The sequence below is a fragment of the Drosophila albomicans genome, chromosome 3, assembly GCF_009650485.2.
Source record: "Drosophila albomicans strain 15112-1751.03 chromosome 3, ASM965048v2, whole genome shotgun sequence".
NCBI classification, from domain to species: domain Eukaryota; kingdom Metazoa; phylum Arthropoda; class Insecta; order Diptera; family Drosophilidae; genus Drosophila; species Drosophila albomicans.
This window is the reverse complement of record NC_047629.2, coordinates 33,314,024-33,339,338: the sequence shown is the minus strand read 5'-3', so window position 1 is coordinate 33,339,338 and position 25,315 is coordinate 33,314,024.

The window sequence follows — 25,315 nt, the reverse complement described above, 5'->3', positions numbered from 1 at the left end:
AAACTACAGTGTTTTGCTTTTATTCGCAATGGGTGGCGGGTATCTCACAGTCGAGCACACTCGACTGTTGCTTTCTTATTTGTTATTTATCGGCATTTCCCGGGAATTTACTATATGCCTATTCTTAGCGTTGTGTTTTCCAAGTGCGTAAGCAAATTATTTTACTTGATTTCTAGCGAGATGAAAGCAATTAATGGAGTTGTTTTTTATTTATATTTGAGGTCAATGAATGGAATTCTCGTTTTTCTTTATTATAAAAAGAGAGTCATACTTTATATTTATATTGGGAATTAATGAAATACATTTATCTTCTTATGAGCAATATTTTAAAGACTTGGACTCATTTATCTTATAAAATTTTGAATTAATTTTGTATTTTCTATGTAAATATTTATATTTTAACAAATAAATATATTTCTGCAGCTTTCTATATAAAATGTCATTTCGTTTTGACTTGTTTTCTAAAGTTAAATAACGTTAGTTCAACTTACAAAACAGTTTAGTAAAAGTGCTTGACAAATGTGAGCAATAAAATAGTTTTAATGAACAACTTATTAATAACTCTAATATAAACTATTTAACAAATCAAAAAGTCATGCAAAAAAAAGCTATTTAAGAAATCGGAAAGTCTCTCAAATATAAACTATTTAAGAAATCGAAATGCCACTTAAATATAGACTATTTAAGAAATCGAAGTGTCTTAACTTAAGAAAATATGAAGGAAATATTTTAACCGAAATTAGGAATTTTTAACAGTTAGCTGACACCTTCACCTCTAATAAAACTTTACTCTAATCCTTATTCTTTCTTTCTTTTTGTTCTCTTCCAATTTAGTTTTAAGGCGCAGCTGTTGTCGTTGTGTTCGCTTGAGTGATCCAATGTCATTTGATATCACATCGACATGTGCTCTACAACTTTCAAGCATTTAATGAGATGGGGAGTCTGCTTTCGTTCAGTGACCCCTTTCAATAAACAAAAGCCCAGCCAGCCAGCGCCCAATGAAAGTTTCAATTTTGAAGTTGGTAAGTTTCTCGATGGTTTGTGCGATGCGTCATGGCCAAAAAAATTAAAAAAAAAAGACAGCAGCTGAAAACTGTTAAAAAGTCGCTGTGATATAGAAATATTATACATACTTCATGATCAACAAGATAACGATCATTTAAGCCTCAGCTCTAACTCCAACTCCGTCTTCAACTCCAACTCCGACTTCAACTCTGAGTGACCTCAATAGCCACAACAAACAACATTCAAATATTTCGCTCGCTCAGCGTTCAACTCTCACTTTTGCTGCGATCGCTGAGGGTTCGCTCGGATTGTTTCGCGGTGAAAATAATTCAAATTCAACTATTGTTGAGGTGGGTTCAACAAACCCGCTTGAACTCAATACGGTCCAATGACACTGGGAGACTGCAGCCCCCAGAAGAAATAAATAGGGCAACTGGAAACTGGAAGACAATTTGACATTTTGATAGAAATCACATCCAAGATTTTTGTTTACAATCGAAAATTTGTAAAGGAATAAATGGAATTCGTTTTTATATTAGTTTTCTTTACTGCATTTTTGTATTTTATGTTAATTTTTGCAATTTTTGCAAATTTTATTGCAATACTTGTATTTAATGTTAATGTTGAATACACAAAATTTAAAGTTTTCGATTTAAGCAGCTTAATGTGGTTTAGAACATAGAATGCGAAGAATATACTATATATATTATAATATTTTTTAAGGACCCATATCTTTAACTTATGAAGTTCTTCCTAAAAATTTATTTTTACTTTTGATATAATTTAAAAATCACTTTTACTTGTCTCTATATCTTTTAAGGTTGCTTATTTGAAATTTATAATGCAAACGATTTTACCTTTTCTATATAAGCAGATTAGAAATAAGGCTGTAATAATAATAATAATATATATAATATTAATATAATATGTAATATTATTATTAAAAATCGTGTAACTTTTTTATTATTTTAATTTATTTATAATTCTAAAAATTATAAAAATAAATAAGAAAGTGTTTAACTTTGTTAGATTTAGTTTATAGCTATATTTACTTTACATTAATCGAATCTTCAAGTAATTAATTTCTCTACACTTTTATTTAAAGCCATTAGTTTGTATAGACAAATTCAACTTCAATTTTTTATTTTTATTATATAAAGTAAATATTTTATTAGAGTTGTCTCAAATATTCGTTAATTTTCCATGGGTTCTACCAAAAATTAAAAAAAAAGTATGTTTGTTCAACAATAATTAAGGCAAAATGAAATGCAAATAGCCAAAAGCCAAAAGCTGAATAAACAAAAACATGGCTTTAATCTTTAATCTGTGCCAAATGTTTAGTATCCATAGCTGTACATCACTTTCTTTCGGCCGAATAACATCTGTATTCTCAGCTGCCACAGCTGTTGTTGCAACATTTTTCACTTTCTTTTCTTTCCAAATAATGTCTCTTTTGCGTCAGCAGTTCGTTTGGTTCGTTCATTTTGTTGTTGCCTCGACTCAACTCGACTCGACTCGTTTCGTGTTGCGTTGTGTTGTGTTGGGTTTTGTTATAGTTTCGTGTTGGCTAGTGTAATTGATGCCCACCTACCCAGAAAGCAAGAGTTGAACTGAACTTCAACTGCCGAAAAGAAAGTGTTGAACTTTCCTGCTCGTGTTCGTCTTTCTCTCTATGTCTATGTCTATGTTTCAATTTTGAAATTTGTATTTATTGTGGCGTACATTAAATTGCTTTTAATGGGAAAAGCGCTGCGAGATCAACAGATATTTCTACACTTTTGTCTAGTTAATTTTTTGGGTGTGTATCTCCCAAAAAAATCCAAACGAAAGCGCAGAAAATTGTCTAAGCCAAGTTGATGAGGCTTGAAATTGATCGCAGTCAACAACCCAAGCAAATACAAAATTGATGCATAATATGCATAAAAACAGTTAACAGACAGTTGACCGGTTAACCAACTGGCCAGACTTCGTAGCAGATTCACAGCCGTTGCAAAACATTAATGTCATCTTAAATATTTTTAGTACTTTTAACTGGAAGGCAACGAGGTTAAGTCCACACACACACACACACACACAGCCAGCCCTTGAGCCTGCATCGAAGGCCATTAAGAAAGCCGGCAGCTGCAACAAGTAGTGAGAACAAAGAGAGAAGGAGGGGAGGGGGCAGTCTGAGGGGCACGTCAGGATGTCGACGTCTTCATTTCCGTAACGTCTGCAACGTTTTTTATGTTGCCCGCTTCAGGTGATCCCTTTTGTTGCTGCAATGTGCAACAGCAGTTGCATTTTATTTTTTTTTATTTTTTTATGAGCTTTTTGAATGCTTTGCTTGGCCAGTTTGATGTGTCATTGCAGTTTCGGTTTTTTAGTTTTTGGGTCAACAGCGGCAGTGAAAGTCGAGGCACAAGGTGCAATGGGCATGCTATATTATTTTTTTTTTATACTTTTTTACAATCTGTAAAACAATTTAAAAACTGTTCCAATTTGCATACTTTTTTTCTGTTGTTGAATGTTCGCCATTTGAACTCTTTTGTGGCAAGAACGAGGTCAACGTCATGCACAATGAAACTGGTAAAAAACAAAAACAAGATTTCAAACACACAAAATTTCACTCTCGCTGTTAATTTGCTTTTTGGGCTTTTGTAATTGTCTCAAAGGGAGATTAGATGTAAATTGGCCACTGCGCTGAACTTGTGCTAAAGAAAGAAAGAAATGAAGAGAGACAGAGAGAGAGAGAAAAAAGTGAAACCGTTGACAAACGAAATTGAATAGCAAAGGAAATTTGAAGAATTGTTGGCACACACACACCAAAAAAAAAAAACAAATAACAAAAGCATATAATAATAATAATAGTAATAATAGCAGACGCATGCTGTAGCAATAAAACAAAATAGACTAGAAAGAAATACACTTTCGCTTTTGCTTTCAATTTCATTTCAAATTGTGCTTAACCGTTTTGCCCATTTCGCTTCTGTTTCTGCTTCTCTCTCTCTCTTCTTCTCTTTCTCTCTCTCTCTCTCTGTCTATCTCTTTCGTTGCGCATGCGCGGCACGAGCTCGTTATTCGGAACGGGATAAGATGCCATATGAAATTGTGATGTCTTTTGGGTAATTGACAGTGTCGATTGGTCGGACTTCAAATCAGCCAACGATCATCATCATCAACCATCATCGTCAGGGCATTGAACTTCATCATCGACCGAGCTAAGCAACAAAAATACGGAAAAACATAAAATAAAAACCACAATACAAAAGCCTCCACACATATTTAATGGAATACCACGACAACTTTTGTCATTTTACTGGAGAAATTGCTGTGGCTACTTTTTTTCTTTGGATAAGTCAACTAGCTTTAACACTTTAACACAGACTCACTGATTTATATTAATAAATTTGTTAATGTTTTGATCAAGGCGGGTGCTTGTTTATGACCAAATATCGTGACTATTGCTGCGGTTTTATGGCTAAGTTTGCAAAGTCTTAATATAAATCATAATTTATTAAAATGGTGTATTGAATGCAGATATTTTAAGTATTTTATTTCCTAAATATCATTTTCTTGGTATTAATGTCTAATGTTTAGATTTAAAATTTTAAGTTTAGTTAAGCGACTTATACATATGATTATTTTTGTGAAGTTTTACTATAAATCATAATATGTTACAATATGCTGAAATGTTAAATAATTTAATTTCGACATAAGTTTTCTCCCTCTTATCGGATTCTTAGATATAGAAATTTTAAGTTTAGCCTTGAATTCACAAAGTTCATGAATTTTACTATAATTTTATGATTATTTCTGCAAAATTATAATAGTATATTAAAATCGCTTATGAAATTTTAGACACTAATTTAAAAAATTATACATATAGTATTATTGCAAGTTTGTATTATTATATTTATCATTTATTCCATTTTCCTTTAATTAATTAAATTTTCCTTTTTATTAAGATCAAAAATTAGTGATTAAATCTTAATAGTAACAAAAACTACCAGAGTGAATATCTTAAAAAGATGTTTCTTAGACGTAACATTTAAAGTTTCTATTTTTTAGTTTTACAATGCATCAAATGAAGAAAATATTCTAATATTGTCTTTTAAAACAATCGCTTACAGTAAGTTTTTTTTATCTATTAAATGTAAAAAATAAATAATGGCTAACTTCTTCAAAAACTTATTGTATTATGTATTATCAGTTCCATGACCTACAAATAATCTTTTCGCACTTTGCATGCTGTTAATTATTTAACGGTTATATTATTTTTTGCTTATAAAAGTCATAAATAATTTGCACATTTTGTCCTTAGGTTCAAAAATTATTCAATGTTGCGTTTTTGAATGCAAACACTTCCTGTTTAGTTTAAAGTTTTAAACAAATATTTTGAATTAAGTTTCGAGGGAATAGAAAATTCTATTTAAAAATATAATTGATTGAATAATAGTATGAAAAAATGTGTGAAATGGAATAATTATTTTGGTTAATAATTTCAATTATTATTTTTTTTATTTTATTATTTTTCATTATATTTTTGTTTATTTCATTTATTTTTACTCATCTTCATTTATACTTTTATTTATTTAATTTTAGTTATTTATACCGAATGCTAATATAATATATTTTGACCCTCTGCCTATACTTATTTAATTTTCTTAAAATATGTTTGTTAAATTCCAATATAATATGTATCTCTATTTTACATCTTTATTTACTTTATTTTCATTATTTTTACCGATGGCTACTATAATTCCTAATCATCCTATGCTAATATTCATTTATTAATTTTGTTAAATATATAATATTTCATCTTCACTTTATATCTATATTTATTTTAGTTTTGTTAAATTATTATTGCCAAATGCCAATATAATTCCGTCACCTGTTTTATTTAAATTTGTTTCGTCAAATGTAATTCATCTTCACCTTATGCCTATATTTATTATAGTGAAATTATTTTTGCCAAATGCCAACATAATTCCTTCACCTGTTTTTGCTTAAAATGTTTGCAGAAATATTTGAGCTGTTAATCAAAATCTTAAGGTTTACGCCCCGCTATCAATGCTTGAAGAAAAATATATAAAAATTTAGCCATTCATGACTAAAAGTTTGTTAAACTTGTCAAAAAATTGTTGCATGTTCATGAAAAACGTTTCAATGTTTGAGGTTAATTCGCATAATTCATTGCAAAGACCCTCAATGGCAATTATGAGGTTATTTATACGTCGTCGTCGGCCTCCTCTGCTGCCGTTTTTTAATAGTGCTTGTTGCTGTTGTTGTTGTTGTTTTTACTGCTGCTGCTGCTGCTGTTGCTCTACAGTACAGAGAGTTGTGACTTGACACTGTTGTTGTTATATTTTTGCGCTCGTTGAACAGCTACTACAACATTGAGCTTGGCTCATGGCACTGACACACACACACACACACACATACACACAGGGACAGGTGCGGGTGTTTGCATCAGTAAAAAACAACAACAAAACGTCACTTGCTAATTGTCTCTGACCTTTTTTGGCACATTTTTCAGTGGCGAGGCTTTTCGGTTGTCGTGCACGCCGAGCACATAAAACGCGGCGCCAAAACCATCAACTAGCTTAAATAAATACCCAAAAAAAACTACAAAATGAATACTTGAATACTCGTTTGCTGCTGCTGATGAATCGCACCACGCACCACGCACCAAAGCCAAGACCAAGAGCAAATTCGAAGACCAACAAATTGCACGTCAAAAGTTGGCTTTTTTAATTGGGTTATTCAGTGTTGTGTTTTGTGCCCTGGCGCTTTCATTTCGTCGCTGGTTCATTGACATTTCAACAAAGTCGAAGCAACCCCAACCCCAAGCACAGTAGCTGTCCCTCCCCCTCTCTTCCCTCCTCTCTCTCGCTTAGCTTCAGCTGCATGTGGAAAAGAAAGTAAAATTGTTGCTGCTGCTGTCTTTGGTTCCGCTCCAGTTACACGAGTCGAGGCCAGTTGCCATTGCTGCTGCTGCTGCTGCTGCTGTCGTGTCTTCTGCCTCCCCTCTTGTCTTCGTATAAAAAGTACCCTTTCCCCTGTTTACCCCTTCCGCCCCCCATTTAGTCTGCTGTCGTCTGCTGCCTGCGTTCACTTGTCGAGTTCAAAAACCTCTTTCAAGTTTCACTTTCGCTGTTCGGCCGCTGCGCAGACGCAGCCAAGTGAAATTTCATACGCTCTGTTATAGGTATAATAACACACACACACACACACATTTATATATGTTATTCACATACATTCATCTATATATCTTTGGTGTGAGTGCGCACACTCAAGTCCCATAGCTGGGTTATTGACTTCGTTTTTGCTTTGGCCAACTCACGTGAGGCAGCTAATTAATATGCTAAACGATTACAAATCAATTATTTTGAATAATTTACTTTACATTTAAAGAGGTTGCCAGCATATGAAAAGCAATAAAGATATATATGTTACAATTCCGTGTAGATAATAATTAAATATATTAAAGATTTACTAAAATACATTTACTTGCTTTCATTTAACAAAAGGAATAAATTAAATCAATAAAACTATTTATTTCATATTCATTCATATCAGAAAAAAACATTTACTTTATTTAATTTCGCAAATAAGTAAAATCTACATAAATATTAAAATTAGAAATATCAGAATACAATTCACAATAACAAAATGATAAGTTGACAAACTATGATATAATTTTCAAATATTTTGTCATGTCTAAAAAGTATTGTATTAATAAAGTTCATGAGTAAAAAAAACTATATATATGATACACATTTAAAGTAATTGCTTTTTATTTGCTTATAAGTAACCAAAAACATAAAGAAGATTTTTAGACTATAACAAATTTTTTAATTATTTGTTTAAAAGTACACATAAGAATACATTTTATATAAAATTTAAGATTTGAATCTAAATAAAGTATCATAACACATTTTAGGGCAATGTCAATCAGGGCAAACCTTAAACTCATGTCAGAATGACTTAATAGGAATAAATAAAATCAATATAAATTGTAGACTTATAGCACCAAGCTTACAAGTAAAAATATATATGAAATACAATAAAATATTGATTTGAAGTAAAAAATAAGATTAACAAATTTATATATATGTATATCTTTTGAGTATAAATAAGAATTCAATATCTTTCAAAATATTTAGTTAAAAATAAAAAAATTTATTAAAATATTTCCATCTATTTTTAACAGAAAACTGATTTGTAAAAAATATACAAAGCATTAATAAAAATTATTTTTTTTTTAATATATTAAATAATAATAATATGGTTTCTTGAGGTTGTTATTGCTGTGAACGAAAAATCCTAATGGTATGTGAAAAATACTGAATTACTTAAAAAGACATTATGTCATATAAAGTTACGCAAAAATATAAATTTAGTTATTGATACAAATACTATGCGAAACTGCGAAAATAATGTAATTCTTAAGTTGTCTAGTTAGTCAAAAAAATTCATAAAGTATTAATATAAATTCCTTGTTTTTAAATATATAAACGATTTTTAATATATTTGCTTAATATAATAATCTGCTTTAGATGAAAAATCATAATGGTATGTGAAAAATACTGAATTACTTAAAAAGACATTATGTCATATATAGTTTCGCAAAAATATAAATTTAGTTATTAATGCAAATACTATGCGAAACTGCAAAATTAATGCGAGTCTCAAATAGATTGATAGCCCCATGAGTTTACCATGAAACTCATGAAAACTTGAGCACACAAATTGTATTTGAAGGAAGTTTGCAGGCAAGCAAAAATAGTAATAATAATAACAATGATAATGACACAAATATAAAAGCGCTAAATATAGCAACTGGATCAAGAACTGTTATATATATCTTATATATGTTATGTGTGTGTGCTGTGTGGAAGTGCAGGGTCTTGCCCCTATAACAAATTTGAATGGGTGTGCTTGACATTAAAAGTTATATTGAAATCGCATTGTAGTAGTACATACGATATTTATTTAAACATTGCCTTGGCTAAAGGTTGCCGCCGTCGTTTGTGTTTGTGTGTGTGTGTCTGTGTTGTCGCAAAATAGTTCACAAAACAAAAGGCGTTCGGTTCAGTTGCTTTTGCTGTTATTATGATTTTCTGTGTTTTTTATATGTATTGTTTTTTACATAAACCTAAAACTAAAAATGGCAGATTGAATGTTGGAATGGAACCTCCAAATAATTTATTGTTGTGCCTGTTAGTCAGAGACTCAGACTGAGACTGAGACTGAAACTCAGAGTCAGAGTCAGAGCCAGACGACGACACAGAGCGTAGTGTTTTATTTTTATTTCATTTTCAATGTGTTTTTGCGGTATTGAAATTGGGTCACTTGCAAAAGTCGCGTGCGTCGCTGCGGCTGCGATTTTTCAGGGGCGGGCATAAAAACGCGTCGGAAACGCGCGCGATTTTTGTGCGTCGCCTGCAGCTTTGAACTTTGCTGTCAATATTTGTATTGCTCTTGTGCTCATTGCGTATTTTCATGTTCATTGTTTTATTCAAGTATTTGTTTGTTTGTTGTTGCTACTGTTTTGTTGTTTTGGCCCGCTGCACAGCCTACTTTTTGTGCCTTGACTTCCCCTGACAAATTTCTCCGCCATTTCACCGACGCGACGCGACGCATTTCTTCTGTTATTGTTGTTGTTGTGCAAAAGTCCGTTGACTTTCGTTTTCATAAGCGAAAGTGTACTCCATTTATTTTAAATTTAAAGTTTTTTTTTCTTTCTTTTCTTTCTTTCTCGCTTTTAGTTTTGTTGCATTTCTTTAACCCGTCGGCAACTAAAACGGGTTTTCAGTTGGCTTTCTGGGTCAACGAAAAGTGTGTGGAAAGTGTTTCTTGTTTTTGTCAGCCACACTTCCCCCACCTTCCTCTGTCTCCCCCTTATATTTCCCCTTTATGGAAATGATTGAGCTGCACTCAAAGTTGAAAGAAAAAAAAAAAAAAAGAAAAACAAAACAAACACAAGTTTGTTTATTTGATTTTGACCATTTAATTATTAGAGATCCCCCTCTATAAAAAAAATAATAATAAAAAGAGTTGACTGAACTATAAAAAAAGGCAGACAAAGGAGAGAGAAACTCCGAAACTCTGAAATATCAAAGCAAAGAAAGTGAATTTCAAAATTGGGTCGCACAGCGTCGTCCCCCTCTCTCTCTCTTTCTCTCACCCTCTCTCTCTCTAATGATTTTGTTGTAGTTTGTAACAAATTGTGTGTGTGACGGCGCTTAGCGCAGTTGTTCAGCTGCTTTGACTGCTTTACTACTTCAGTCTAATGATGGTAATGAGTATTGCCAACTAAAAGTGAAAATATCTACATAAATGCCATATTTATGAGCTCGAGCAATGCGGCGTTGCATGTGCTTAAGTAAGCCAAGTAATTGGAGTTGGAATTGGAATTAGAAATGGAATTGGAATTGGGAGCTGAGCAACCCCTATTTTGTTGGAGAGGGTGGAGCTGCCATTGGACTTGGGTTAATTAAACGCGTTTCAGCTAATTAGCGTAGAACTTCGAGTTCGAACACCTGAGGAAACTCGGGTGTCATATATCAAAGCAGAAATGTCTTTATCAGAAACAGAAAACGTATTATAGATTAATAGATAATACATATTTATGTATTTCTATTTTTTATGCTTTATATTTCAAGCTAATTAGATCACTTCTACCCACTTTGGCAACTTAAACTTAATATGTATTTACAAAAATTTGTATATATTTAGTATAGTGCCATATCATACATACAATGTGGTATATTTTTAGTTCATTTTGAATGTATAATATTAATATATTAATGTTAATGTATCAAATACAACATTTGGTATATTTTTAGTATTTTTGTGGTATATTATTTTGGTATATTTTGAATGTAGCATTATATTAATGTATCAAATACATCATTTGGTATAGTTTTAGTATTTTTGTGGTATATTAAAAATACTGTTGTATTGGAAAAAACGATCACTTACTACGAGTCTTGGTGACTTTGGCTCTTAATGTGGTATTTGGTATATTTTGAATGTAGTACTTTTACGATATACTATATACATATAGCCTTTGCTATATTTTTAATATTTTTGTGGTATTCATTTGATAAATGGAAAATATTATGCTTCAAAGAATAATAATTGATGTTTAAATAACACATAAATATTAAATTATTTTGTAATATAAACAAGTTAGGTAAACAAAGAAATATATCTGAAAAATTAAAAAAAAAATCGAAATATTGTAAGCAATTTTTTTTTGTAATTTTATTAAAATTCACTTACATTTTTAAGTTGAATGACCACTAAAATCTTTAAGAATGGTTGAAAATATTCCTTTAAATTCATAATATTTATGTTTAGGTAAACAAATAAATACGGTGCTAAAATGTATATACCAAATTTTCTTGGCAAACGTATAAAAATAGAACAGTTTGTTGAAAGTGTCTGGAGTGTAATCCTCTCAGTTTGCACATCTTAATTTCAATTTGCAAGCAAAGCGCCAGTTGTGGAACAATTTGCGATGGGTTTGGCTCGTTCTTTTTTTTTTTTTTTTAGCTAAAAGACAAACAGTCGGCAATTGTGTTCCAGGAATTTTTTGTGAAACTTCAACACACCAAAATAAAAAGAAGCAAAAAAAATAAATAAATAAGAATAAAAATAAAAACAACAATGGAGAGTAGACAACACAATTTGTGGCGCCGTAAACATTGCGAGACGCCTACGCTAAATACTAATTACATGCTATCAGTTTGACAATTTACTCACTGCGACTGCGAGAGAGAGCGAGAAGGATAGAGAGCGAGTGAGATGGCACGGCAACGGAAAATTGACCCGACAAAATGTTTTCCCTTATTATATTTATTGGACTTTTGCCGACTCGAGCTGTGACGCAGTTAGCAAGTCCATTTAATAATATTTTCTTTCATTCTTCTTTTTTTTTTTTTGGTTAATCAGCGACTGTTGAAACAGGATAAATACAACCTTGAATTGTAGGTAAATAAGGGGGAGAGAGAGAGGGAACGAACCTATGCTGATTGATGAGGTGGGTTGATGTGCCATGAGGAGGTCTAAAGGCTTTTTCATTTGCCTGCCATTAGGCCATACTCGTATTTTACGACCCGAACATAAACATAAAGTCAGCCTAGGTTCTCTCTCTCGCTCTTTCTCTCTTTCGAACTTCTTCACTCCCTCTCTTTATCTCTTTCTCTCACTTGAACTGATTGAATTGCGTAGCAGGTTTTGTTGTAGGCTACTCGTATTATCATAACATAACCTTCGGCTTATTTTGGTTAACTTTATGAAACTTTTGTGCAACCCTCCACGACAAAATACCACCAACAACAACAACAATAACAACAACCAACAAACCAACCACCAAGCGTACATACATAATTGCTGGCGTATGCGGCGTATACGTGACGATTTGTGCCGCGCATCCTTGGCATCGTTTTCAGCGTGAAGTTGTCTGCGTAAACTGTCCTGTCGCGTCTGTCGTCCTGCCACATTTAGTTGTTGGCCTCAATATTTTTTTTATTTTTCTCTAAAGCCCTGCTTTATGTGGGCCATAAAATTGAGCTTATGTGCTTTCTATTTACATTTGATTGCAGATTTCATGCATGAGGCGAGATAACACAGCAAAAGAGCGGAGAGGAGAAGTTGGAGTCATAATCATTTACCATCATTAATGTTAAGCACATACAAACATTTCATTCAGCTTAGCCTTGAGGCTCTCTGCGTTGCTCTCAATTTCTTCCCTCAAAAAACCAAAAAAAAAAAACACCGAAAAATTTTATTCATTAGCATTTTCGTATAATTTTTGCATACATCAAGAATATTTTCTCGATTACTCGACAAGTTTATTTTTTTTTTCTTTTCTGGTTCGACATCGAGCGAGCCTTTCTCTGTGCAATTCTTTTCTCAGCCTCTTCCATCCGCTTTTGATCTCAAGTTGCTCAAGGTTCTCTCTCGCTAAGATGTTTGATTGTATATTCATAATATTCAGCTATTTTCATGGCTAGCATTTGTTGTTGCTTTGGGCATACATTAAACTCAGTTCTCGTGGTCTGCTTCCTGTCCTGTGCTGGCTGTGAATCGCATTAAACACATTAAGCCCTAACGATATATATATTTATACCCGATACTTATAGGGTAGAAGGGTACTATATGTTTGTGTCTAAAGGAAATTAATGAAAAAATCAGATGAAGGCATATCGATCCCAAAAAGTATAAATATTCTTGATCAGCGTCAACAGACAAGACGATGTCTGTCTGTCTGTCCGTCCGTATGAACACGTAGATCTCAGAGACTATATAAGTTAGATATGTATTTTTTTTTTCATAGAACGAATCAAGTTTGTTTCAAATTTTTGCCACACCCACTTCCGCCTCGGCAAATAGACAAAAATCGAATCAAAAAATTCTTTGGTATGACAAAAAAAAACTATTACTTACTAGCTTTGGCTGACAATCTAGTATTATGAACTTCTTGGTATATTTTGAATGTAGTACTATAACAATATATCAATAATATACCATATTTGATATATTTTAGTAATTTTGTGGTATATTAATTTGGTATATTTGAAGAATAATACTGCACACAAAATAGGTACCGGATATCTCACAGTCGAGCACACTCGACAGTAGCTTTCTTAGTTGTTTTATTTTATGGCTGTCAAGTGAAACTTATTCATAATATGCAGCGTCGGTAAGAGTTTGTGCATATGCGATCAGAACTTCCTGAATTGAGCGATTGAAGAGCACACACACACACAATCACACATAGTGACATTGACAACAATCCAGTAACAGCAACAGCAACAACAACAAATCAAGCAAATCAACCAAATGTTTGCCATAGTTTGCAATGCAAAAATCATCCGCCAAACATTCAATCGAAAGAGCAGTGAAAAAGAAGACGGTAAGACGAAGAGACGAAGAGAGAGAGAAACAAAAATGAGGCCTCAAATTTTATGCGCATTTCGTGGAGGCCTGTAATGCGACCAATGTCCTTGACAGGCGGCGACTGGAGACAGTCGGCGCCGCCATTTGACTGACCTCCCACTGGCCTCTCCTCGCTTGCCATGCCCCGCTCTCCTCTCTCTCCCTTTCTCACTTTCTTTGTTGCCACACCCAGTCGAATGTGACCATTACACTGCTATTTATCGTTCGCTGGCAACAGTTGGTTGCCATTGCCACTTGCCACTGTCTCCAGACACGCACATGGATGCACGACACACACACACACTCATACACACAAAGAGGTCACAACATGTCATTATCGTAGTCAAGGATGCCACATGTCAAGTCCACAGAGGGAGCTAATCTAACCTGAATGTTCTGCAATTGTTGCAAACATTTAAAAACTGTTTTTGAAAATTAGGAAAATTCGGTTAGAAGAGTTGGTATGGAAATGCTTATAGCCCAAAGGAAAGGAACATTTCCATAGACACTTAAGATTGAAGTAAAGTATTTGATATTATTTGAGCTCAGCAACTATCTTTCTCCACTTTACTTAATAGCTTTGATTGACCTTAAAAATATGATTCAAGGAATAAAACTCTTCTTAAATAAAGCAGAAATTGTTCCTACAAATTGTTATATAATATTATATATTTATTTACACTAGTGAAATTCTAGAGAGAATTGCTAAAATTAACCTAAAATTATAAAGGTATATGTATTAATGAATTTTACGTCAAGAAAACTTTTTGTCTTAGTTAAACCAACAACTCTTCAAGTAATTTGTTATTACATCCTAATAATTCGGCTGGTGAAACAACTATGGAATTGCTTATATCCACAGGGAAAGGAACATTTCCATAACATAAACAGTAAACGCATCAAAATAAAGGAATGGCGTGTTTAGATAATAATAGAGCTATATAAATACATTTCTAAAATTACATATTTGATTGCCACTATCTGTTTCCAAATGAAATACTCAACATTAACTTAATTTATAAATATTATTCATAAATATATTATATAATTAACTTATACATATTTTCGTTTCGGGGCACTTTTTCAACTGTATAATGTTTAGAAATGCCAATATTACTAGCACTAAGAGATATATATATATTTGAATTTTTGTTAATTTTGGAAAAAAGTCAAGTAATTAGTAATGTTAATTTGAAGGATTCAAATATGAAATCTTTAGTTCAAGTATGAAATATTTAGTTACATTTTCATACAAAATATTAAATTGCAGATGTAAAACTTTTAAATTAAGCCCCAAATTTTACCTGATGTTGGATAAAAAAGGCTTATCTAATCATCCTCAAAAATACTTTTGATAGGAATCTAGAAAGTATATATATAAGGCAAGGAATACCTGAATATCAATGGAAAATTAAATCGAAATTTGCTAAATCTAAATTTCAATATGTTAAATAACTAACGCTTACACAAAAGTTAAGCAAAATAAATGTCAGAGTAAAACAGAATCATTCTCAAAAATATTTTAGATATGAATCCAGAAAGTAAATCTATAATGCAAGAAATACCTGAATATCAATTTAAAATTAAAGCTAAATTTCCTAAATCTAAATTTAAATAAATAACAAACGTTTACACAAAAGTTAAGCAAAATAAATGTCTGAGTAAAACACAATCAAAAACACTGAGCTGATTGAAAAGAATACTCTTTATATTATAGGTCGAGGTACAATCCATAATAATGTAAATTATTATAGACGTAATAATACCCTTGACTTTATTTAATATACTCGCAGCCTTCGTCATGTTGCTGATTTTCATAGACTCGAGTCGTCGTCAATGGTAAACACAATATCAATCGCCTTCAGATTGAATCGCATTGCCTTCGAGAGTGACATGATCATGGCATGTGTTCGATCGTAATAAGAACCCTCCTTGAGCGTCATAAATAATATCGAGAACAAATATTTAAATATTTATGTAACCGAAACGGAGACCGAGCCTACGAATGTTTTGAGTTTTGTGTTCTGTTTATGAAATCAAAATGAAAATACAAATTTAATGCGTAATTTGATTCATTCAAGCGAACGTCGGATCGATGATCTCAATTTACTTGTGCTTGTACTTTATTTATTTGTATTTTTGCCCAGTTTTTCCACATGTCGTAATCGATAATGATTGCCTTCACAGTCTCGCCACACAAAAATTGGCATACAAATTGTTTATTTGCAAAAGTCCGAGTATTCTTTGTCGATTTTCATTGTCTCATTTGCTGACTTGATTGAAATTCAAGATGCTTTAAGAATCGACAGTCGACGCCTACGCTTCAGTCCCTTTCGTCTGGTCTCGTCTCGTTTCTTCTACCATATTTTATGTCCACGTCAGCATAGAGACTGGTCCTTGAATTGGACTTAAGGCGCTTTTATTACTCGGTTTATGTGCCAAGAAGATGATGAAGGGGGGCCAAAGGCAGACAAAGGAGGAGAACAAGCACTTGTCAGCAATCTGAACAGCAGCAGCAGCATCGAATCACATTTAAGCTCAGATAACATATGTAGATTCATTATTCATATGCATTCGTTCCACTTTCGAGAATCCCTCGTCAATTACAGACTTGCTGCTGACTTTTTGTTTCTCTCTCTGGCCTAAAACAATTTTCCTGATTTTAATTAGACAATTAAACAAAATGTCGCCTTTTGATATTTTTGTGTTGCGAGAACTTTTTTGATTTGGGTCAAGTTGACAGCAACAAAAAGCCTCACGAACATTTTTGAATCACAAAGTTATTGTTGTATAGGCTGCGTATATTTTTGGGTGGGATGATGTTCCTTTCCAATGTTGCTCCACAGCTTCTGCTCCATTTTCCCCAGCTGCTCTGCCTCCCAGGCCGATGGCAACAGACTGATGCCAACAGCAGGCATTCAGCTTCAGCTTCAGCTTCGGCGCACTGGCCAAAAACTTGTGGGCAGATACCCTATAAAAAGGTCATGTCATCTGCTTATCATTGCGTAGGAGAATGCCACTAAATTTGCTAAATAAACAAGTGTGAAACCTAGAGTAGATTATTGCATCAGTGTTGTTATATTTTGAATACACAGGAGAATGTCTGACATTTCAATTATGATGCAATTCTTATACAAATTTGCAAATCTATGCGTCTTGCATTTTTCAAACATGCACTTGTGATTGTATTACTTATTGTTGGTTTTTAAATGTAATGTTTTTTTTTATTTATTTTTTATTTTTTTTACGGTTAATTTAAAACCTATGTATGTAAGACTAAGTCTTTATACAAATTTCTACTACGTTAAATTTAATATAAGAAGCTTTAAGCCTTAACAAAAACAGCATAAATGCTTTTGTTGTAGTTATTCTGGCTGTAATTTTGTACTATGTTTTATACATATATTAAGCTTATTCTAAGCTACAATTGTAATCAGGACATAAGTGAAATAAGGTGAGATAGAAAATGCATTTATAATCATATTTGATATATTTTAATTTACTAGCTCAGCTAAACAAAAACTTGCGAGTGTTAATTGATCATGTCAAGCAAAAAATGTAAGTTAAGATTAACAATATTTCGAAAATAGACAATAAAGTAAAGCAAACAAAGTTGTAGTTAGTTAAGCTGTTAAAATTTGTGGTTATAAATTAAAATAATGCTTGAAGGCGAAGAGAAGAAGCAGTGGGAGTCTTTTTTTTTTACAAATCATAATCAATTATTATTATTTATCACTCTAATTAGCAAATTATGAAGAGCCTACTTTTTTACAAAATGACTTTTCAGCCAGTCAAATATTTAGTCATTAAGTCAGATGTAGATAAATAGAAACACTTTTAAAATATTGCTTATATAAATCTTCATATTAACTTCCATTCTCATTCTCATTTTCATTAAATTTCTATCACAATTTCCCTTTCTACCACATGTAGTAGAGTATTTCGTAGTCGATAATCAAATTGTGTTAAAGGACTCTTTGCTTGTGTCTTTACGACCAGCGCTCAACTTTGACCTTGAATGCCAAACCAAAATAAAGCGAGGCAGAAGAAGCAGCAATGGCAACACAGCAACAACAAAAGCAACAGCAACAACGTTTTATTTTGTTGGGGATGGCGCCGAGCTTTTCGAAGGAAAACACAATATAATTTTCGTAAAAGTTTCTGCCTTTGCCTTTGCCTCTGCTTTGCCTTTTGCCACCCCCGCAATTGTACTCACCATCCTACTCCTCCTCCTCCTCCCCCCCGCAAGAGTGAATAATCCCCTCGTTGCCCATCACCTTATTAAATGTTCGCACAAAACATTTTCGACGCAATTTCGTTTCGCTCATGTTTGGCTTTTATTTTGATGAGGAGCGCAGAGCGGAGAGAGAGCGTGGGAGTGGAGAGAGAGAGCGAGAGTGGAGAGTGGGTATTCGGTTTTGTGTGGAGAGTTGGCAGGGTAAATATTGTGTGTTGTTGTTGTTGTAATTGTGTAAATAGCAAAATGGCTCTAGGTTATTGGCTTGTGGGGTTAGCGCGCGTGTATTTTGTGCGGTTGTTTGCCTTGGCACCCAAATTCAACCCAAATTAAGGGAGGGGTGGAGGTGGGGAGGGGAGGGGATGCGCATGCTTGACTGTCTGTTGCGCCCATATTTATTTAATAATTGTAAAATTACTAGCATAGTTTATGATGCCTAGACAACTGGCGACTTAATTAGTGAAAAGTCGAAAAGGAATTTCTACGGAAATTTCAAGCTGACACTCGACCTTCTACCCGAGAAATGAAATAAGGTTTTTCACGCGCGCCATATTGGCTCAATAAACCCCCTCGACAAAAAATAAAAGAAGAGAACGAAGACTGAACCCAAACACAAACACAAACCTCAAAGCGTCGTCGACCACCCAGCGACCTGATGGCATGCAATGTTATTGTCAAGGACATTTCAATACAACACACGCGTTGTCGTCGCTCCTCGACAGCAGCAGCAGCAGCATCCACACGCATTTGACCTTTCTGAAGGAGAGATTTTGTGTGTGTTTGTGTGTGTGTGTTTTTTGGCCACGCTTCTCTTTTTTACGGCCTGTCGAAAGTTTGTTTAGGCCACGTAAAACTTGAACGTTTTTTTGGTCTAAAGAAAATAGAGCTGAGATTAGACACAAAATGCGAGAAGAGCATGGAAAATTTGTGTATGTGATATTGGCAAAGAGTTTTCTGACAGTGCCGTGATATGGAGCGAAGCAGGATTCTAATTTGAGGCCAAATACGCTTGATAAATGCAAACACAAAAAGCAAAGCGAGCAAATTTAAGTCAAGAAATCATGAAAACAAACAGTGTCGAGGTTCGTAGTTCAATGAGAGCGGAGATGGATGAAAGAGGGAAGAGAGAGAGGGAGAAAGAGATACAGAGAGAAAGAGAGAGACAGAGAGAGAGAGAGAGAGCGAAAGAGACAGTGTAACAGGCGCGTGTCACTAATCAAGTGCGAAGCCCTGAAGTCAGCAAAGGAGGTAAAACAAGTAAGAAAGCTACAGTCGAGTGTGCTCGACTGTTTGATACCCGCTACCCATTTTGAACAAAAGCAAAATATTGCGGTGTTGTTCTTAATATATACCAAAATAATATAGTACAAAAATATAAAAAATACCGAATGGTATATTTGGTATATTGATATGGTACTACACTCAATATATATTATATAGTGCAAATTATACTAGATTGTCATCCAATGCAACTAAGTAAATAAATTTTTTTTGCCCAGACAAAAGTATTTCTTTAATTTTTTAACTTTAACTTCAACAATTTTTATCTGATCGCAACAAAATTTTCAGGGATCACAATTACTATAGTTATTATTGTATTTAACAAAATTCTACTCGATTTTATTTTTAAAATTACGCTTGTTATTCTAGTTTTGTCAATTTGTGGGGGCGGACGTGGGCGTGGCAAAAATTTGAAACAAATTTGATCTGCATGTAAACATAACAAATGCTGTCGAAAAGAAATTTTAGCTCTATATCTAATAGTCTCTGAGATCTAGGTGTTCATACGGACAGACGGACAGACAGACAGACGGACATGTTTAGATCGCCTCAGCTGTTGACGCTGATCCAGAATATGTATACTTTAAAGGGTCGGAGATGTCTCCTTCTGCCTGTTACATACATTTCCTGCCAGCACAAAGTTATTATACCCTTCTACCCTATTCGTAGCAGGTATAAACACAAACAACAACGAGAGCGCAACGCAATACAAACGACAAACGACAAGTACCAAAAGCAGAGCCTCACGCATCCTCTCGTAAGTCCCCACGCATCGCCTGCTTCTTCTTCTTCCATTTTGTGCCTCTGCCACCTTGCCACGTGGCACGCTTTTGTGGCGCCTCCACGCAGTGTGCGCCTACTGAGGCACGTCGCCCATCACATTTTGTCAATCGCAGGCGCGTGCAACACTTGTCAATGTGACCTTGGTTGCTGCCAATGCCAGCAGACATTATTCCTCCCCCTCTCCCCTCCCACCCTCCTTGCGGCCCTCCCACACTTGGGCCTTCTTAAACACACCCTAAGCTTTGCCTGTAAACGTAATTTGCACTTTTAGCATATTTTTGAGGCCTCAGTGCTAAGGGAAATATCCTGAAGATCCTGAAAACAAAATATTGTTAATTACAAAAAGAATTTAATTATAAAAATGTTAATTATGCTTTCAGTTTGATAGCTGAGTTATCAATTATCATTATTATTATTTTCATTGAAATAAGGAATACAATTTCGGATTGCAATGAGAAGAGGCCGAGCAGCTAAGGACTTCAGGTTATTATTAAATTAGAATGAGTAAATCATAAGGATTTAGATAAAATTATTGAAAGATTTCAAACAATACAATGTTTTAAGCTGTTAATCATTGCATGTTCAGGCAGAAGTTGCTTAATAATAGTATAAAATATAAATATAAATTTTCTTGAAAACTTATTTCTAATTTATGAGTTCACATATCTAGTAAAAATTGGAAATTCATTCAAAATATAATATTTATTTATTGCAATACAAAATATATAATATTTTGTTAGATCTTTGAGTCGAAGGCCCAAGAAGCCAGTATTCTCTTTACTATATAATCAAATTTAGCATTTAATACCTGATTTATCATAATAAATAAAATAAATAATGTTTTTAGAATTTCTTTACAATTTGGGAACTTACATATGTATGTAGATACTAAATAAAGATAAAGGAATCATCGAATATATATTAGTTAATTATCTTATGCTTGAAATAATAATGATGAAAAGTCTTTTTTAGAAAAATATTTATAGATAATGATTGCATATTTAACAACATTCATTTATATATTAAATATCTGACATTCGAATTAAAGGTTTTTTAAGGATTTTTTTGTTTTTATAAATTTGATAATCTGTTAATCTGTCACAAAATTTTCAAAACTTTAAAATTGTATATGAACATTTTAGTTCAATAGAAATTGATTGAGTAACTCTTGTATCAACAATTGTAAGCTTGTGTTGTATGAACATTCGTTAATTCCTCGTAATTGCCTCGATTTGTAAACAACTTCAAATGTTTGTATTAGCTTTTCATGCATTACAACATTCTTAAGCCGATAGTTGAGCACGTTAAGTATACGCCGCGTTAGCTAGTGTAAAAGTCTAGCAGTACTGGATGCATATTAGTATGGCATGCTTAGCGATATTGTAACATTAATATAACTATAACAAAGATAGAATTAAGTACGGTGAAGATATGTAATACGATTCTAAACAAAGTATCGAAGACTCTATGTTCACGAGTTAAATAAAGACTAGTGTAAACGGCCTCTTTATTCACTTTCCATTATAATTGTATTTAATAATAATTAAATAATCTTAAATTTATTTAAATACCATAATAAGAGTTGTTGAATTAATACTACACACATATTCATTGATGTAACTGCATAAGTGTATTAAGTATCCGCCTAGTTGTACATTGCAGTTTTATCTCCCCTTCTTACGGCTCATCAGACTGATGACATGTTGGCCCTTATAAGCGCATTCCAAAGTGCCGGGTGCCAAGTTCAATTTACTGTAAATTCCAACTAACAGAAGGATTGTTTGTATATTTTTACAATTACATTATAATTTCAAAGTTAAGAAATTCCTAATAATCAATTAATGGCAAACAATCTACAGTCATTTCTATTTTAAATAGAACTTTCGTCATGGACACTTGGAAAAAAAAGTCCCTATCGATATGTGGATAACTGAATCACATTGAATTGGATGCGTCAAAAAGTTAATCACTTTTTACGATATACTCGTAATTCTATTAAATCCAACTGCAGTTTACAGCTGAATAAATGCACAATTTGCATATAAGTTCTTTTTGTAAAATCATTGACGCCACACTACAATATAATTTCCACCGTTTGCTGTCCCGTTTCAGCAACAACAGCAATAGCAACAACAACAAAGTAGCTGCTATCAGCTCGCTGCTATGACACAGACAACGTCGACTGCGCTGCTGACGCAGACGTTGACGCAGACGTCGTCGATTGCACTGCAGTTCAAGTTCAATGTCAAGCGCATTTTGTTTTGTATTTGTATTCTCGTATTTGCAGTCGTCTGTTTGTGTGTGTGTTTGTGATATTTACCTTATGCCAAAAGCGTAAAATACTTTTTTGTTTATAGTACAATTTACTTTTTATTGTGCGCCGAGTAATCTGCCTGCTGTCTTGGCTAATTTTGCATGTTGTAAATATACCTTTGATTTGTTTTTAAATAGCTCGCATGATAGGAAATTTCCTGCATTAGTCTAATTTAATTACAACTACGAGTTACGAGATCAATGTCTGAAGTGTTGAATTTGGCTCAATTTACACCACACTCCAACTAAGTGGTATTCACCACTCACAAAAGTATGTTGAACTCACCACAAGCGAAGAATATGTTGAACTCAACGCACTATGACGACAATTGTCGTTTGGTGGTGGGTTTCTATTGCTTGCTTTGCAGAGAGAGTGAGAGAGAGGGGGAAGTGGAGCACGGGGGCACAACATGCGTGTGCGTGAGTTCGGCTTCGCTTCGTGTCTGGCGTTGAACTCGCTTCGGCTTTTGTTTTCGGCACTTCGCACACGCACAAAAACTGAGTACAAAACGCGCGTTGCGTGGGTTATTTTTTTTCTTTCTTTTTTTTTTTAGCGCGTGCTCTCATCACCCGCTCTCCATTGACCACCCCCCACCGTTACTCACCCCGCTGACTCGTTCAATCATCTGCTAGAAATTTGCTAATTTCGTCTAATCAGTTAACCTTGAAATTTGGTGTGTTTTCTATGTTGTTGTTTTTGTTGCTCTCCCCCTGCTATTTGTTCTTGTTTCTAAATACATATATAGAATTTATTGTTGTTGTCATTGTGGTTTACTCTTGTTGTATTTGTATTTTATTTGTTGCGCGCGCGGAATTTGCGCGATTTGTGTGTATTAATTTATTTAAGGCTCGTTGGATTTCAAGGTGAAATACGCAAAAATATCAGAAGCAACCTAATAAATAAAAGCGGACTATGATCACCTATACAAACTCATTCAGTCATCCATCCATACATACCTAGTACATCATGTGAACGTACATCAAACGTATACATAAACCAAAAATACATTTCATTGGAAACATTTTCGGTGGCGTATACTTGATAATAAGTATGAACTTTATCTTGTATCAGATTTGCAGTTATCTAATACTTTATAAAGGATCTGTCGATACTACAAAATGTATATATATTTTATTCATTTCTCTTTAATTGCATAATATATAAAGAGTTTTCATATTTGATTTGATAAACACTGACGAACAAAATATACAAGATGTTCAAACATTCGACATAAATTCTAAGAAACGTTCGTTCAATATGCTGAATATTCCAAAATTCTGGGAATTTCGAAAACCAAATAATAAAAGAAATTAAAGCAATTGGTTATATTATTAAACAAGAACAAAGCGATTTTGTTTCATCTGGATTAATTTGATGACAATTAATGGAAGTTATAAAAATATTTGCGTAAAACACAATTTTAAAAATTACGTACTTTTGTTATTTAACAATGCTAAATTTCAAATTTTTCTATCAGAAAATGAAATTACAATTAATCAACCGTTTTATGTAAATGGTATAAATTAAATAATAGGAGCTTATAAAATTTCTAAATTACTTTTAAAATTTTTGATTAAAAATAAATTATTTAATTGTAAAATAATTTCTAATAAAAAATAAACAATTTGTAAATGTTTTTTTTACTTTTTCAATCTTTTAAAAATAATTATTTACCTAAATTAATTAATGTCAAATTAATTTTGTCAAACTTCTTAAAAAGCTTCCCAAAAAATCATGATTGAAATATATATTTTTATCCTGAAAAAATTCTGATTACAATTTTTTTTATTTATTTAATAATTAAATAATTTATTTTAAAATATAATTTATTTCAAAAGTGTACAAAATGTTAAAATCTTTTTGAAACCAATTATTTACCTAGATTGATTGATTTTGAATATGTTTAGGTATTTTAAAAAATTTCGAAAAAATGCTTTTAAGAGCATTCTAAAGTCCTGAGACTCCATATTTCACTTTTTCTTTTTTATAGCTAAATATTCTTGGAAAATTAGTCGCTATTGCACACACACATACTCATTATACTCATATTGACACACGCTCTTTGAAGGTGTTCTCCAGCAATCGCTCGTTAGATTGACAGCAAGGGATAATTCATGTGTCCATTTGAGTAAATTGATTTGCCGTCCATCGATTTATTTAGCATTTAATGTAATTCCCATTGCATTTCCTGCTCATAGCTCATAGCTCATAGCTCATAGCGTGCATTACTCATACGCCACATTGTACAGTATTTATTAATTTGCTGCGCTGTTTGAACTGTTGCCTTATCTAGCCATTTCACTCGCTCCCATCCTAACGCTGTCTCGCTCGGACATCGCTTTGACATTGACTTTGATGATAAGAGATCTGAGTGTGTGTGTGTTTGCCTGCTACTCTCCACTCTCCTCTCTCCCCTCTCCACTCGCATTCATCTCGGAGACTCTCTTGTGTATAAAATTAGAATATTGTATTGCAAATAATGTGTGCGCATCGTTGGCAGCTTTCCTCTCCTCCCCCCCCCTTGCTAGGCGCTATCTGACTGCGCGTTATCTCTTTCCTCTCCTTTGTGCTCTCTCCCTCGCTGCCACTCGAGACAATGCTTATTTGATTATTTCGGTAAATTCATTTCGCGACACTTATCGCTCAAGGTCACGAGCAAAATTCCAAAATACACAGGCGGCGACATTGAAAATTATCGCCTCGCATGCGACAACGACAACAACGTTGAAGAAGAAGAAGAAGAAAAAGAAGAGGGACCGCAA